Source organism: Mchenga conophoros, linkage group LG11, assembly GCF_057382185.1.
Source record: "Mchenga conophoros isolate Kocher_MC1m ecotype Shallow Benthic linkage group LG11, M_conophoros_male_GT1.1, whole genome shotgun sequence".
NCBI lineage: Eukaryota > Metazoa > Chordata > Actinopteri > Cichliformes > Cichlidae > Mchenga > Mchenga conophoros.
The window spans coordinates 2,670,532-2,684,397 of NC_140536.1; the positions used below are offsets into that span (position 1 = coordinate 2,670,532).

A 13,866-nucleotide genomic window follows, 5' to 3' on the forward strand; every position below is an offset into this window, starting at 1 on the left:
AGCAGCCGATCAGCAACCCCGGGCTGTCCTCAGTGGACCTGCAGCATTTCATCTGCTGTGGCAGCTAACATAGCCGCTAGCTTAGCTACCGCATCAGCCCCAGCCCCTACCCTACCCTACCCTACCCTCAAATAGAGGCACACTGGCATCCAGTTGCCTGGAGATAGCTATTCGTAGCCAAGAACAGAACGACAAATGGACGGTGCCGAAGCACATCTGGAACAGTCATAACTTGACACCTTTTTAATCTATTTCCGTGCTCCTTTCCTGTTCTTGGTTAACAGTAGGCAGATATTTATCACTATTTAAATGTCACAGAATGCCCTCACTACATACACACCCAATTTAGCGCTCTGTAGGTTTTTTGGGTGCTGGTGGGTCGGTCATAAAATGGGTGAAAGACAATTTGCTTAATTGTTTCCATTCATTCTTTGTGACATCATGTTGATGCCTCAGTGAAGGTGTGCTTACTCAGTGTGTGAGCTTCCTGTGGAATTGAACCTGGCGTCTGGGCAGCTGCAGCCACAGTGCGCTCCATGGCTCCAAGAGAAAATGTTAGTCTCGTTTCGTTATCCTGTGTGATCAGGAATTAGGCTGAATGTTTGATGGTCTGTGCTTCAGTTGCACATCACAGAAGATGGACCTGTGATTTGCAAACTTCTCTGACCTGTTCTCATTCAAACGTCACGTCATTTTGCATTAACAATGAGATGCAAGGCGGCAAATAAAAGAAGAATCCAAGCTGACTTTTAGTGAAATAAAGGAAAGCATTCACATTCATTCAGCTCAGTTTCACTGAATATCTTTTCCCTGGGTCATCAGCACTTACCATGTAGTGGCTGTGTGTATGGGAAGCACTGTCCTACCCAGAGTAAAGTCAGTATGTTTAAAGATGCTGTGATACTGATATCTTTCAAACTATCATGAACCAATACTTTGTGATCAAACAAATCCTAAGATTAACTACAATACAATAAGAGTCATCTGGATTCCTGGCAGGGCGCTCTGTGGGAGCGCACGAGTCACTTTTATTAGTGTTCTGTCTTACTCCCAAGATAACGCCTCATCTCACTGATAAAATGTCAAGTAAATGTTCTGGTTTACTTTGACCACTGGAGTGGTGTGCAGCCTGTGTCTTTTGGCCACAAATGGTCAATAGACTTGTTCCCAGCTGATAGCACAGCTGTGACAACAAGCTAAGTCTGTTTGTGTGACAGCTCTTGCAAACCAGTTTAAAATTAGTGTCGACTCGTCACAGGTTCATTCCAAAAATTGATGGGGTCTTTTTGAACACACCTCCACATTCAGTGATGACCGAGTCTCTTTACATACGGAGTGCTGGTACTGTTACTCAAGCTGAATTTTTTCCCCACTTTTAGGAGTGGCTGTAGGTCAGGAGGTAGAGCAGGTCATCTGCTGATTGGACGGTCGGTGGTTTGATCCCTGGCTCCCCCTAATCTGCATGCCAAATATCCTTGGGCAAGATAGTAATCCCGCTGCATCCACTGGAGTATGAATGTGTGTGACTGGTAGTTAGAAAGCACTTAAATGCATAGAAAGATGATGCTCGTGTTCTGGGAGAGCAGAAAAGCGCTGTACAAGAATCCCAATCAGTCCATGTTGTGCAGTTACGTTGTCTGTTGCTTCCTAGATAGACCTGTTTCCTTTTCTTTACACTGGTCATATATTTGGACCAGGGGAAGGATGGATGTGTATCCTCTGCAGCGTTTCTTTTTGCCCTCGTGTTAAGGGTTTTCCTACGATTGCCAAAGGAGGAGCCGTGTTTTTGTAGGTATTAGGTGTATTTTCTTTTCTTTTCTTTAAATATCACCACTAATCCTAGTTAAAGAGTTTGGGTCTGCTCGTTAAAAGTTGATTTCCATTGGATGCGCTTCTTTTCAAAATAACTGAACATCACGGGCCCATAGGAACTTAAGGCTATTTACCTCTAAAACACATGTATAGCTGGCTGCCTTGCATTTAAGTCTTGTAGACCGTTCCAAAAGTAACCACAGTATAACTGTTATAGGGTTTTTTATGATAGGTAAATTTAAATAAATGCCCATTAATTTTAAAGATGACCTGAACTCCACATCAAGTCTTATGTGCTGCATCAAACTCCATCAGTTCAAATAATTGAATTATGCTGGTGAGACAAAACCTTTATTTTTTCCACTATAATATTGTGACCAGCGTGGGGCTTTTGTCTTAAAATGTTAAACTTTTCAACTTGCTGTTGAACATGCAAGTATCAGTGGAGCTACTGAACACCACACTAGTATTGAGACATCATGTTGTTCAACAGTTAGCTGACTTCAGTAGGAAAATGATCAGTTTAGGCCATTCTGTGGTAAATTCAGTTGATTTGAGCTGATTTGTAAAGCCTGTCTATATAAAGTCCATAGCTTTTCCCAGAGCTGAGGGTGTATGTCAGAGCACAAACCAATCCATGACGTCTGGAGAATTTGAGATTGTAGAGTGCTGAGCCAGGCACAGATCTGGGCAAAGGTATAGACGTCTGCAGCATTGTAGAGCCTGATAATCAGCACCCATGTTTTCTTATAGATTTCGTAGTATGGTATCAGCACAATAGAGAACTTTGCTCTCAGACTAATGGTGTACTTGTGATCCCAAGGCTATTTTAAAGTAGGCAGAGCCTTCAGATTCAGTCTGCTCTTCTGTGGAACCAGCTCCCAGTTTGGATCCAGGAGATGGACACCCTCTATACTCTAAACATTAGCCATAAAACCTAGCTAGGGCTGGATCAGGTGATTAGTTACACTGCTGTTGGCTCCCATGATGAGTGTTTCTCCTTCACTCACTGTGTGTCTATACACCACTTTGAATTGAATTATCAGTTATTATTAATCCCTGTGCTTCTCTAGTGTGTGAGCTCCTGCTGTGGAGCGGTTTCTCTCTTCTTGACCCTGAGCCTGGTTCTGCTGGACTTTTCTTCCTCGTAAATGGGGGAGTTTTTCCTCCCCACTATTACCACGCGCTTCCTCATAGGGCATCATCTCATTGTTTGGATTTTCTCTGTATTTTATTTATCCTACTGCCTTAAGGTGATTGTTGTTGGGATTTGATGCTATACACATAACACTGAATTGAAAATGGAGAACAATGTTCTCCATCACCCACAAATATGAAAGTTTGGAATCACCAGGAGCTGGTCACTAGGCCAATCTAAGCATTCAGCTTGAAGATGCTCCGGATCTGGGACTGGGGCAAGGTTCATCGTCTAAAAGGACAACAACAATGGGTGTGGCGAGGCTGTAGTATCATACTCAAAAAGACTTCAGACAAGACAAGACGGCCTTAATTTGTCCCAGATTTGGGAGATTCAGTGTTGCAGCAGATGAGTGGAAAGAACAGATACAAACTGGAATAATGCTATGAAAAAAAGAGAAGAGGAAACTGTACCATGCAAGTCAGGAGAAATAGAACTTATTTTTAATAGATTTGCAAACATTTGAAGCTGTTTTTTTCACTTTCTCACTATGGGGCGTTGTTTATCGAATTTTCAGGTGAAAAATGAATTGAATCCATTTTGCAATAATAACTCTAATAACATGAGAAAATGTAGAACAAGTGAAGCACTGTGAAAGGAGTCACTCATGACTGTAAGACCAGGCTGATCGACCTTTGGACCACCTGCATTGACTGTAACTCAATGCTTTACCTACGACTGTACAGGACCAGCAGAACCATAAGAGCTGCAGCCTAAGAAGCCCAGACCTCCACCTCCCCGGTCACCTGCTCTAGCTTTGCCGGTGGAACACCGAGGCTTTCCCAAACCCATCAAGAGATCTACCTTCTCCACTGTGGTCCTGGGTCTGCCCGGGGCCTCCTCTTGGTGGGACATGCCCGCAGGCATCCTAGTCAGATGCTGGAACCACCTCAACAGGCTCCGTTCTTATTAATATAAACTATGATATTTGATGTAAAGAAAGATTTAGCCCCAGTTTCACAATAATTTAACCAAGAAACCCGGGGAATTCTCCCAGTAAATTCTTATTACCGATGTGAGTCTGAATCCATTTTCTGTGTTTTTGTTAATGTCATAAAAAATTCCTTATCATATAAAAGAAATACAATTCTGCCAAGATATGTAAGAATGTCTAATTGTGCCTAACATTAACTTATATGGTATTTAAATTAAAAAAAATGAAATTAATGAATTTATTAAAAATGACTAAATGTTTCTTATTAGCATGATGCGACTTCACCTGCTCTGACCAGGCCAACAGCAAGTTTTCATAGAAGATTCAAACTGTTCTCTCTTCTCTCGCTTTGATATTCTTGTTACTGCATCTCCCGTCTGTGACTCTGCCCATTATCATTACCCATATGGGATTATACTCCATACTTTTCTAAATATAACAAACATTTTTTATAATCACAAAGAAAATGTAAGGCTCCAGCATGAAGCAGTGTTCAAGGCTGTGCAGTATGCTAGCATTTCAGCTTATTTGTGAACTTAGCCGAGAGCGTCTCATTAGCGTTGCTCATGATTGTCATTAACACGCACTCAGAAGGATCTTAAAGGTGACGAGAACCTTTAATGCGGAGATGCGACCCGCATATAAGCTTCATTTTAAAAGCAGTTAAGAGATTTTGTGTTTAAAACTTTTCAAACGTACTAATATTGTATTTTTAGATTAGCTTCAGAAACAAAGGGAAAGACTGTATATGGATCGTGAGCTGCTCGAGGAGTACAGGACACATTTGGGCAAAGTACTTCAAAAACACGAATGATCACTTTGAACAGTAATAGCAGTAACATCAGTCTTTCAGTTGTTTTTACTTTCTTTGTTGCTTGCATCTTTTCTCAGTCAATTGGGTAAACTCAATTATTTTCATTACCATAATTCTTATCTCCACAAGAGACTTTTCATTACTGCTATGCATGAAAATGTTTCTAAAATGTTTTATCTTCCAGAGACAAGAATTTGTCATATTTATCAAAACATTTTCTTTAATCGTCGCCCTGCTGGTGTTTTTGTGAGCAATAACATTAATTAAAAAATGAGCTCTACATTTACATGTTTGTGTGTCGGTCATGAGACTTGATTTGAAATATATAAATATATATAAATCATAAATTTTCATGGAGTGTGTTGTTCATTTATATGCTTATTTGGGTCAGTCTAAGAACTCTTTAAAAATAGTTTTTGATGAATTATTTCAGTTTGTCGTTTATTATATTGGTAATGAGAATCGTTTAGGATCATCTGCCATTAAATAAGATTACAGTTCCTTAAAACTGTGTTATAATAATACTTTTATCAGAATATGAAAGATCTCGCAGTCTTTGTGAGAATCACCCACCTTCATCATTCTCTAATCGATTATCAAATATTATGGTCGACAGTATCGAACGCTGCACTGAGGTCTAGCAGGACAAGCACAGAGATGAGTCCACTGTCAGAGGCCATAAGAAGATCATTTGTAACCTTCACTAAAGCTGTTTCTGTGCTGTGATGAGCTCTGAAACCTGACTGAAACTCTTCAAATAAGCCTCTGCAGATGATCTGTTAGCTGTTTGACAACTACTCTTTCAAAACATAGAGACAAAGGATGTAAGAGATTGGTCTACGATGGGTTAAGACAGTTTTGTTTCTTGTTTTTAGTAACTGGTTAATTATTGCCATCCTAAAGGCTTGTGTAGGCTTTAACTAGCTACACAGACAACTTCAGTTTTTCTGATATAATTCTGTTATTGTGTGCAAATAGAAATAATGTATACTTTATAAAGAAAAGTGTTTTGTTTATAGATGCCATGTTGTCCCTCTGTTAAAACAAATGTTTGGGGCAGTTTGGACAAATGTTGAAGTTCATATTATCCAAAAGCATGTCATTGGCCATAATTCTTACAGTAACGGCTAAAGCACTTACATGATGCAACTGAAATTAATAATAATGGATTGCATTTATATAGCGCTTTTACAATGCCACTATTCATTCACTCTCACACACTGGTGGAGGCAGCTACAGTTGTAGCCACAGCTGCCCTGGGGCAGACTGACAGAAGCGAGGCTGCCATATCGCGCCATCGGCCCCTCTGGCCAGCACCAGTAGGCGGTAGATGAAGTGTCTTGCCCAAGGACACAACGACCGAGACTGTCGGAGCCGGGGCTCGAACCAGCGACCTTCCGGTTACTGATGAGCGTCCCAACCCGCTGAGCCACGGTCGCCCCATAAATTTAGACTTTTGTCTTTTCAAAGAAATTATGTGAATATAATTTTATAGGTTTTGTCAAAAAGAGCAAAGCTTATGCTTCATCTGCGTTCAGCACCTTCATTTCAATTATTCAACAATAGAGGAAGTTTGGTGCTAAGCGCGGGTGTAGTAGTGTGACATTTGCCTCTGGTCGTGTGTGGACACGAGTGCTGCTGAGCAGGAATGGATATCTGTAAGACTTTATTGATAATATTAGTGTCAGGGGTACTACTTATCATCGTTTTTGTTGGTTTGTTTGTTATTGTTAAGGACATGATTTCAGATGCAGTTGAGAGATTTGTAGGCCTGTAGAGAGTCCAGCTTCCTCAAATTCTTTAAGGCCAGACTGCACACCGTGCTGAGACATGGTAGTGGTATCTGTAGGATGCATTTCCAAAAGATAGGTGACTGTCTTGCAGTAGCTCATGCCATACTAACTGATGTCAGTGGTTATGGCACTGTTCAAGCATCCGTAGTGTAGAAACTGAGAGCATAGCTAGCAGCTAGTGCCAGCCATGAAACGAACCATCGTGATGCTGGGAATGAGGACAGGATTACTGATCAGTGGTGAAACCTTTATTATTTAAAAATAAATAAAAACATTTGTCTTTTATGAGTACATGATATATAAAAGCTTATGTAGCTCATGTTTTATCAGCTACGATACAATGTATATTATTCATAGATAACGAATGATAATGAATTATAATTTAACTGGCTGTGCTGGGGGTAATGTGTTGCTGTAATCACATTACATTTTTCAGAGATGGCGTAGCGCATGGATGCAGCGGCTCTTCTAGGGACAAGTGAGAGTGTTTCAACGTTGTGGCTGTGAAACTTAAGAACGAGAGACCTCAGTAATACTCAGGGCAAAGTATGTGGTTGGAACTGCAAAGCTCAGCTCTGACTTGGTCGTACGAAGTCAATACGGCATCCTGTCGGAGAGATAGAGTGAAAGCGCTGTGAATGCAAACAGAAGAGGGACAGCTATGGCAGACAGCTGTGGAGTGATGGTGGGGGATTTTAACCATACCAGTTTAACGACTGTGCTTCCCAAGCTGAAGCAGTGCATGGTGTGAACATGCTGGTGCCCGCTTGCAAACCACTCCTGAAGTGCAGCAGACCAGCGATAACACAGACCAGCCTCTGGCCAGAGGGTGGACCTCGAGACTGCTTTAGGCACTCTGAGTGCTGTTCAAGACGGCAGCCTCACTGGGAGACCAGATAAACATCAAGGAGTATGCGGAGCAGTAACCTGCTACACTGCCAAGTGCACAGACAATATCACTGTAGCTAAGACCGTCATGCACATGGCAACCAGAAACCCTGGATGACCACAGAACTGCGCTCACTGCTGACAGCCTGATGCAGCTTTGGAGCGGGCGAAGAAACTGCCAGACTGGCACCTATGCAGAGAGAATCCGCAAGACAAGAAATATCAGACCAATGTGGCAGGGAGTGCAGGCACTGACCCGTTACAAAGCTGTTATCGTAAGCAAGCAGATACCCAGAGGACCCTGGTCAGGGTCAGCCCACGGAAAGCAGCAGGTCCAGATAAAATCCCAGGACGTGTGCTCAGGGACTGCGCTGGCGTGCGTGCTGATGTCCGCGCTGGTATCTTTAACCTCTCTCAGCCAGGCCACAGTAGCTAAGAAACCAGTTGTATCCTGTCTAAGTGGCTACCGTCCCGTCGCATTGACACCAATTGTAATGAAGTATTTTGAACTGCTTATCAAACCACACATCACAGCCAGCCTTCCTGCATCATTTGACCAATTTGCTTGTTGTCCCAACCGCTCCATAGAAGATGCATCCTTACATCCCATATTAGGAAACTCTACAAAGCCATCAGGCTGAGCACTGGATCTTCTCAAGGCTGTTTAAACAACAGGCTGGTGTAGAGAAAACAATCTGGTGCTAAATGTAGCCAAAGCAAAAGAGATGATCACAGCTTCCAGAAGATGCAGATCGAGCAAACTCCTCTGGGTATCAGCAGCTGCCCAGTGGAAAGAGTGGAAGATCTCGAAGGACCTGAGCTGGTGCAAGAACATCTCCGTGATCACAAAACGGGTCCATCAGAGACCGCACTTCCTGAAACAGGCGTCTCTCCTCCAGCATCCTCAGGACTTTATACCGAGGCGTGGTGGAGAGTGTTCTCACTTACTGCACATCAGCGTGATGTTCCAGCTGCAGTAGGTCAGACAAAAAAGCACTTCAGAGGATAGCTGGAGCCGCTGAGAACATCATCCGAGTTTTCCTCCCCTCCTTCCAGGACCTCTTTCAGAGCCTCTGCAGGATTAGGGCACTGATCGTCATGAAGGACCTCTTACGCCCTCTCCACATATTCTTTGAACTGCTGCTATTAGGCAAACGTTCTGCAGTATAAAAGGCAGCACTGATCAACAGCTCCCTCCCACAAGCTTTTCGAATGCTGAATTATTGATTACGATATGTACAGTACCAGGAGTCCTGGTAGTGTTTCAGTGTAAAGTTTTAATTACCTGTAATTCTCACACAGTTATTTAATTATCATCATTATTATTATTAAATTCATTTTCCAAGTGACTATTTTACAGCGATATATCTGGGATGTATAAAGTTTGGCGTTTCAGGTCATTTTATGGAGTAACAAGTAGTGTAACAAATTACTTTCTCCAGCGAGTAACTACGTAACTTATTGCATTACTTTTAAAAAGAGTAATGAGTAATGTGCAGTACATTCCTTTTGTTGATTAACAAACCAAACACTGCTGATTGGAAATAATTGTTTAATTAGAAATAACTATTTAGTAAAGTGTAATCAATACAAGTTGATGATTTTAAAGTGAAACAGTTTCCAGAAAAATTGTCACAATGAACGATGGAGCTGCCCTGACTGTCTTTTAGAGCTTTAGCTTTTCAGCACTGTGCACTTTTACTTTTAGCAATCGAATTGCGCTTAACGTCTCAAGTTGCAACTCCCAGCATCGGCACCTGCTGTGCTGCTTTAACGCAGCCCTGCTTTGCGTCATGGCTGCACGCTGTGGGCAGCTGAGTCAAACACCTTGGATACAGTCGAGTCGTAGATGGAAGCAGCTAAAACTGCAGTTAGCATTTAAGCACTGAAATCACAGAATGTGTCAGTTTAATAAAAGGCAGTTGAAATGTCACTTTAAGGATGGACATTGAATGCAGTTGAGTTTCACAATCACAAGGTGAAAATCTTGGAAAGTGAACTCTGACTTAACCATCTGGAGGTGAAGTGATGAAACGTTTCCAGTAAACTGGGTCAGCCTAAGTTTAAATGACAGGTACTGGAGGCTCTCTTTTACGAGGCGTGTTCATCATTATAATATCCACCATGAATCTCCGCTCAGAAATATGATGCATGTACTAAGCTGCTGCTGTCTCTGTAGGTCTATGGTGCACACATACAGGCTCTCACACTCTCAAAAGTAGTAGTTCAGGACGTAGAGGGGTCATCCACTAGGAAAAGGTTTGTGGTTTGATCCCCAGCTACTCCTGTGTGTGTGTTGAAAGTGGTTAAAGGCACAGAATAAAAAGAGCTGTGTGAATGTTTGTATGAATTCCTATCAGTTTACCATCATGTCTTCATGCTTCATGTGTGATTTTGCCCAGTAATCTGCAGCCACGCAAAATTCTTAACAATCAGCCAAGTTCCTTAACAGGTGTGTTAGACACCTGCAGTCTGCTCAGCTCTGAGCTTCCTGTCAGTATACGTGCTGGTAATTTGGGCAAGCATGTTGTTGTTGCGCGTGGTCCTTCCACCTGTCCTTTCTGGTACCCTATTTTTTCAAAAAGAGATGAAACATGTTGTAAATTGATGCTATGTTAGATCTGTAACTTTATATATTTGGCAAACCCCTGGACAATATAATAAATGAGAAACTGATATATCTATTAAGAATTATGCTGCTGATTGCAGAAAACGATTGAGAAGAAAAAATGACAGCAAGACTACCGTTAGAAACAGACAGATTTGTGGATGGATGGTCAGAAAACCACCTCAGAATGGTAGTTGCTTCTTTTCTATGTTATTTGTTTTATTTTGATGTTTTACTTTTCTATTTTTTCCTTAAAAGTTTTAATAAAATCTCTGCCCCATTTAAGACTTTCATATCTTCTCCATCTCACTTGAGATGAAGAGATAAAGTGAAATGAAAAAGAAATAAATGCACCTTGAATTATTTTTTTACTGATGCTCAATATTTGAATTGAATCTTTTAATTAATTTTCATATATTAATACATTAAATTTAATGTTGACCGTTTTTACATTATATTACCAACACTAGTCTCATGAACTACATTAGTTAACTGTTGTTAATCAGCTAATGTTAAAGTTCCTGCTGCCGTGGTCTCTCAGCCTCACATACATACCAGCGTAAAAAATTAAGATGTTCACCTTCATTTCTGTCGAGCAATGCTGTATAAAATGTTTCTACCCGCTAGTGTCATGGTTGCAGTTAACAGCCTCAGCTGCCTCCTTCAAAAGACCTGGCCTGCTTGGATTGGCCGGGTCCTTTAAAGGATGTAGTCCCTAAATTGGGACACACCTCCTGACCGCTCCAAACGTGTCTGGAAGTGCGGCACCAGTGCAGGCATAGGGTGGTCAGGATTCTGCGTCCACCCCAGCCACCCTGACCCTCCGCCATTGCTAGTCGGTACCAGAGGTACTAGTCATTTACTGATAAGTCCTTATATGCAACCATCTGTCACCAAGTGGACAGGTGAGAAACGCCATAAATGACTATTATTGCTAGTAGACAAAACATTAGATACAAGGGGCAGAAAGAAGCTTTTCCTGGGGGGTTGATGAGGGCTTTCCCTTAGCGTTGAGGTGAGGAAGAGTCATTCGGGAGGGGCTCAGAGTGGCGCCGCCATTGGAAGGAAACAGCTGAGGCAGTCAGCTCATGTGTAAGATGTTCCAAGCATGTCCTACCAGGAGGAGGCGCGGCGTAGACCCAGTGTCCGCTGGAGAGAGCCTATCTATTTGCTTGTCTGGGAACGTTTCCCCGGATAAGCAAGGAAAGCTGGCGAGAGGGAGGTCTGGGCTTCCCTGCTAGGCTGCTGCCACCGCGACCCAATTTCAGATAAGCAGAATAAAGTGGATGGTAGGGCTGGGCCATATCATACCGTTCACGGTAATACAGGTGTAATGTTAGGCAATGATAAGAAAATGAAATATGGCGATAGAATATGGGTAAAACGCGCACGCGCAGTGCCTTTGTTTACATACGCACATGGCCGAAAAGCATGGCGGCGACGGAGAATGAGAAGGGCGAAAACGCATCGTTGAATGAAACGATGAACCAGAACTGGTTTGTAAAAATGCGAAAACTTCAGTGGTGTGGAACTGGTTTAGCTTTACTGTCAGATACACAACAAAGCAGTTTTTGGTAGTGCATGCAGGCGGGCCGTCGTTATTACCGAAACGATTTTATGTGCACGGCGCTCGAAAATCTGTCAAATGTTTCAGTACCACTTTGCTAAGCTACGAAGCCGCAGCGCTTGATGGATTGTCGGAGCATTACGGCTATCGTAGGCGGAGCCTCGCGCAGTGATACGTACTGTGCTTCAACATGTTACCTACTGTGTGTGTTTAACCTCTTTAAGTTCTGTGGATGTTAACCATGGTTATGTCGGCTCCACTGGAAATGCCTTTTGGTCAAACTGTCAGACAGGAGTTTGCACTGTTACATTTTTTATAACTTTAATGCACATAAATAACAGCTGCTTGTTTCAGTGAAAATACACTGATGGTTTTTTGCACTAATAAAGTTGTGGAGTTGTAAAGTATTTTGCGTCACTTATATCGTCAGTTATATCGTTATCGCTAAGTTTCAAATGTATATCGTGATAAATATTTTTGGCTGTAGTGGATGGATAATTAATTTTTCTTGTTTTTTAGATTGTAACTTTTATTGAACTTGTTCTCGTGAACTTTGGAACAGCGTGCGTCGTTCATAATGTACAGCACAATACGCCACACTCAGTTTATTTTTTGGATGTAAATTTGTCATAGTACAGAACAGAGTACAAACATAGTTCATAAAATTGTAATAAGATTGAAAAGTATTTGGTGTGAGTATCTTTATGCTTGAACACAGCCTGAGCTCTCTTCAGGAGCTTAATATAATTTCTTTTAGTCTATACAAATGATACTTTAGGCTTTTTAAAGGACATTCAAAGCTCTAATTTGGATGTTTCTGCCTTTTGCTCTGTTCTCTGGCAAGATGATCCCCACTTCAATGATGTTTAGATCCAGGCTCTGGGGAGACAAATCCATGACTGATCGTTCCTTTGTAAGTTTGTCTGTCTAGGTATGCTTTTCTTGCATTGGCAGTGTGTTTGAGATCATTGTCATGCTGAAAAAAATGAAGCTGTTTCCAGCCAGATCCTCTCCAGGTGGTATTGCACGGTGGATCTGCATTCATAATTTCATCAATTTTCACAAGAGTCCCAACATCACTGACAGATCAACCCAAACCCTGACCTGTAATCCACATACCGCCGTACCACGCTGCTGACCTCTCCGTTCACGGGTGGTTCTCACGAAGATCAAAATATAAATATTCTCTCTCTTATTTAAGCGATTCTGTAAACCTGCCATACAGTTTGATAAAAGTATTATTATAAAACAGTTTCATGGACTTTTTATTCTCATTTAATGGCAGCATGATCCAAAAATGAATCTCATTACCGACAAACTGAGACCATTAATTAGGAAAAGATTTTTAAAAGATCTTTTCTGATTTACCTAAATAAATGAAAATTAATGAAAATTAATGATTTATATATTTCTCATGACCGACACACAAACATGTAAATGTAGAGCTCATTTTTTAATTAATGTTATTGCTCACAAAAACACCAGCAGGGCGACGATTAAAGAAAATGTTTTGATAAATATGACAAATTCTTGTCTCTGGAAGATAAAACATTTTAGAAACATTTTCATGCATAGCAGTAATGAAAAGTCTCTTGTGGAGATAAGAATTATGGTAATGAAAATAATTGAGTTTACCCAATTGACTGAGAAAAGATGCAAGCAACAAAGAAAGTAAAAACAACTGAAAGACTGATGTTACTGCTATTACTGTTCAAAGTGATCATTCGTGTTTTTGAAGTACTTTGCCCAAATGTGTCCTGTACTCCTCGAGCAGCTCACGATCCATATACAGTCTTTCCCTTTGTTTCTGAAGCTAATCTAAAAATACAATATTAGTACGTTTGAAAAGTTTTAAACACAAAATCTCTTAACTGCTTTTAAAATGAAGCTTATATGCGGGTCGCATCTCCGCATTAAAGGTTCTCGTCACCTTTAAGATCCTTCTGAGTGCGTGTTAATGACAATCATGAGCAACGCTAATGAGACGCTCTCGGCTAAGTTCACAAATAAGCTGAAATGCTAGCATACTGCACAGCCTTGAACACTGCTTCATGCTGGAGCCTTACATTTTCTTTGTGATTATAAAAAATGTTTGTTATATTTAGAAAAGTATGGAGTATAATCCCATATGGGTAATGATAATGGGCAGAGTCACAGACGGGAGATGCAGTAACAAGAATATCAAAGCGAGAGAAGAGAGAACAGTTTGAATCTTCTATGAAAACTTGCTGTTGGCCTGGTCAGAGCAGGTG

General features: G+C 41.3%; 1 protein-coding gene across 1 annotated transcript in view; it reads left to right on the forward strand.

Annotated features, from left to right (window-relative positions):
• dyrk1b (dual-specificity tyrosine-(Y)-phosphorylation regulated kinase 1B) overlaps positions 1–13,866 on the forward strand; it is a 58,006-nt gene that overhangs the window by 1,401 nt on the left and 42,739 nt on the right. The window lies entirely within an intron of this gene.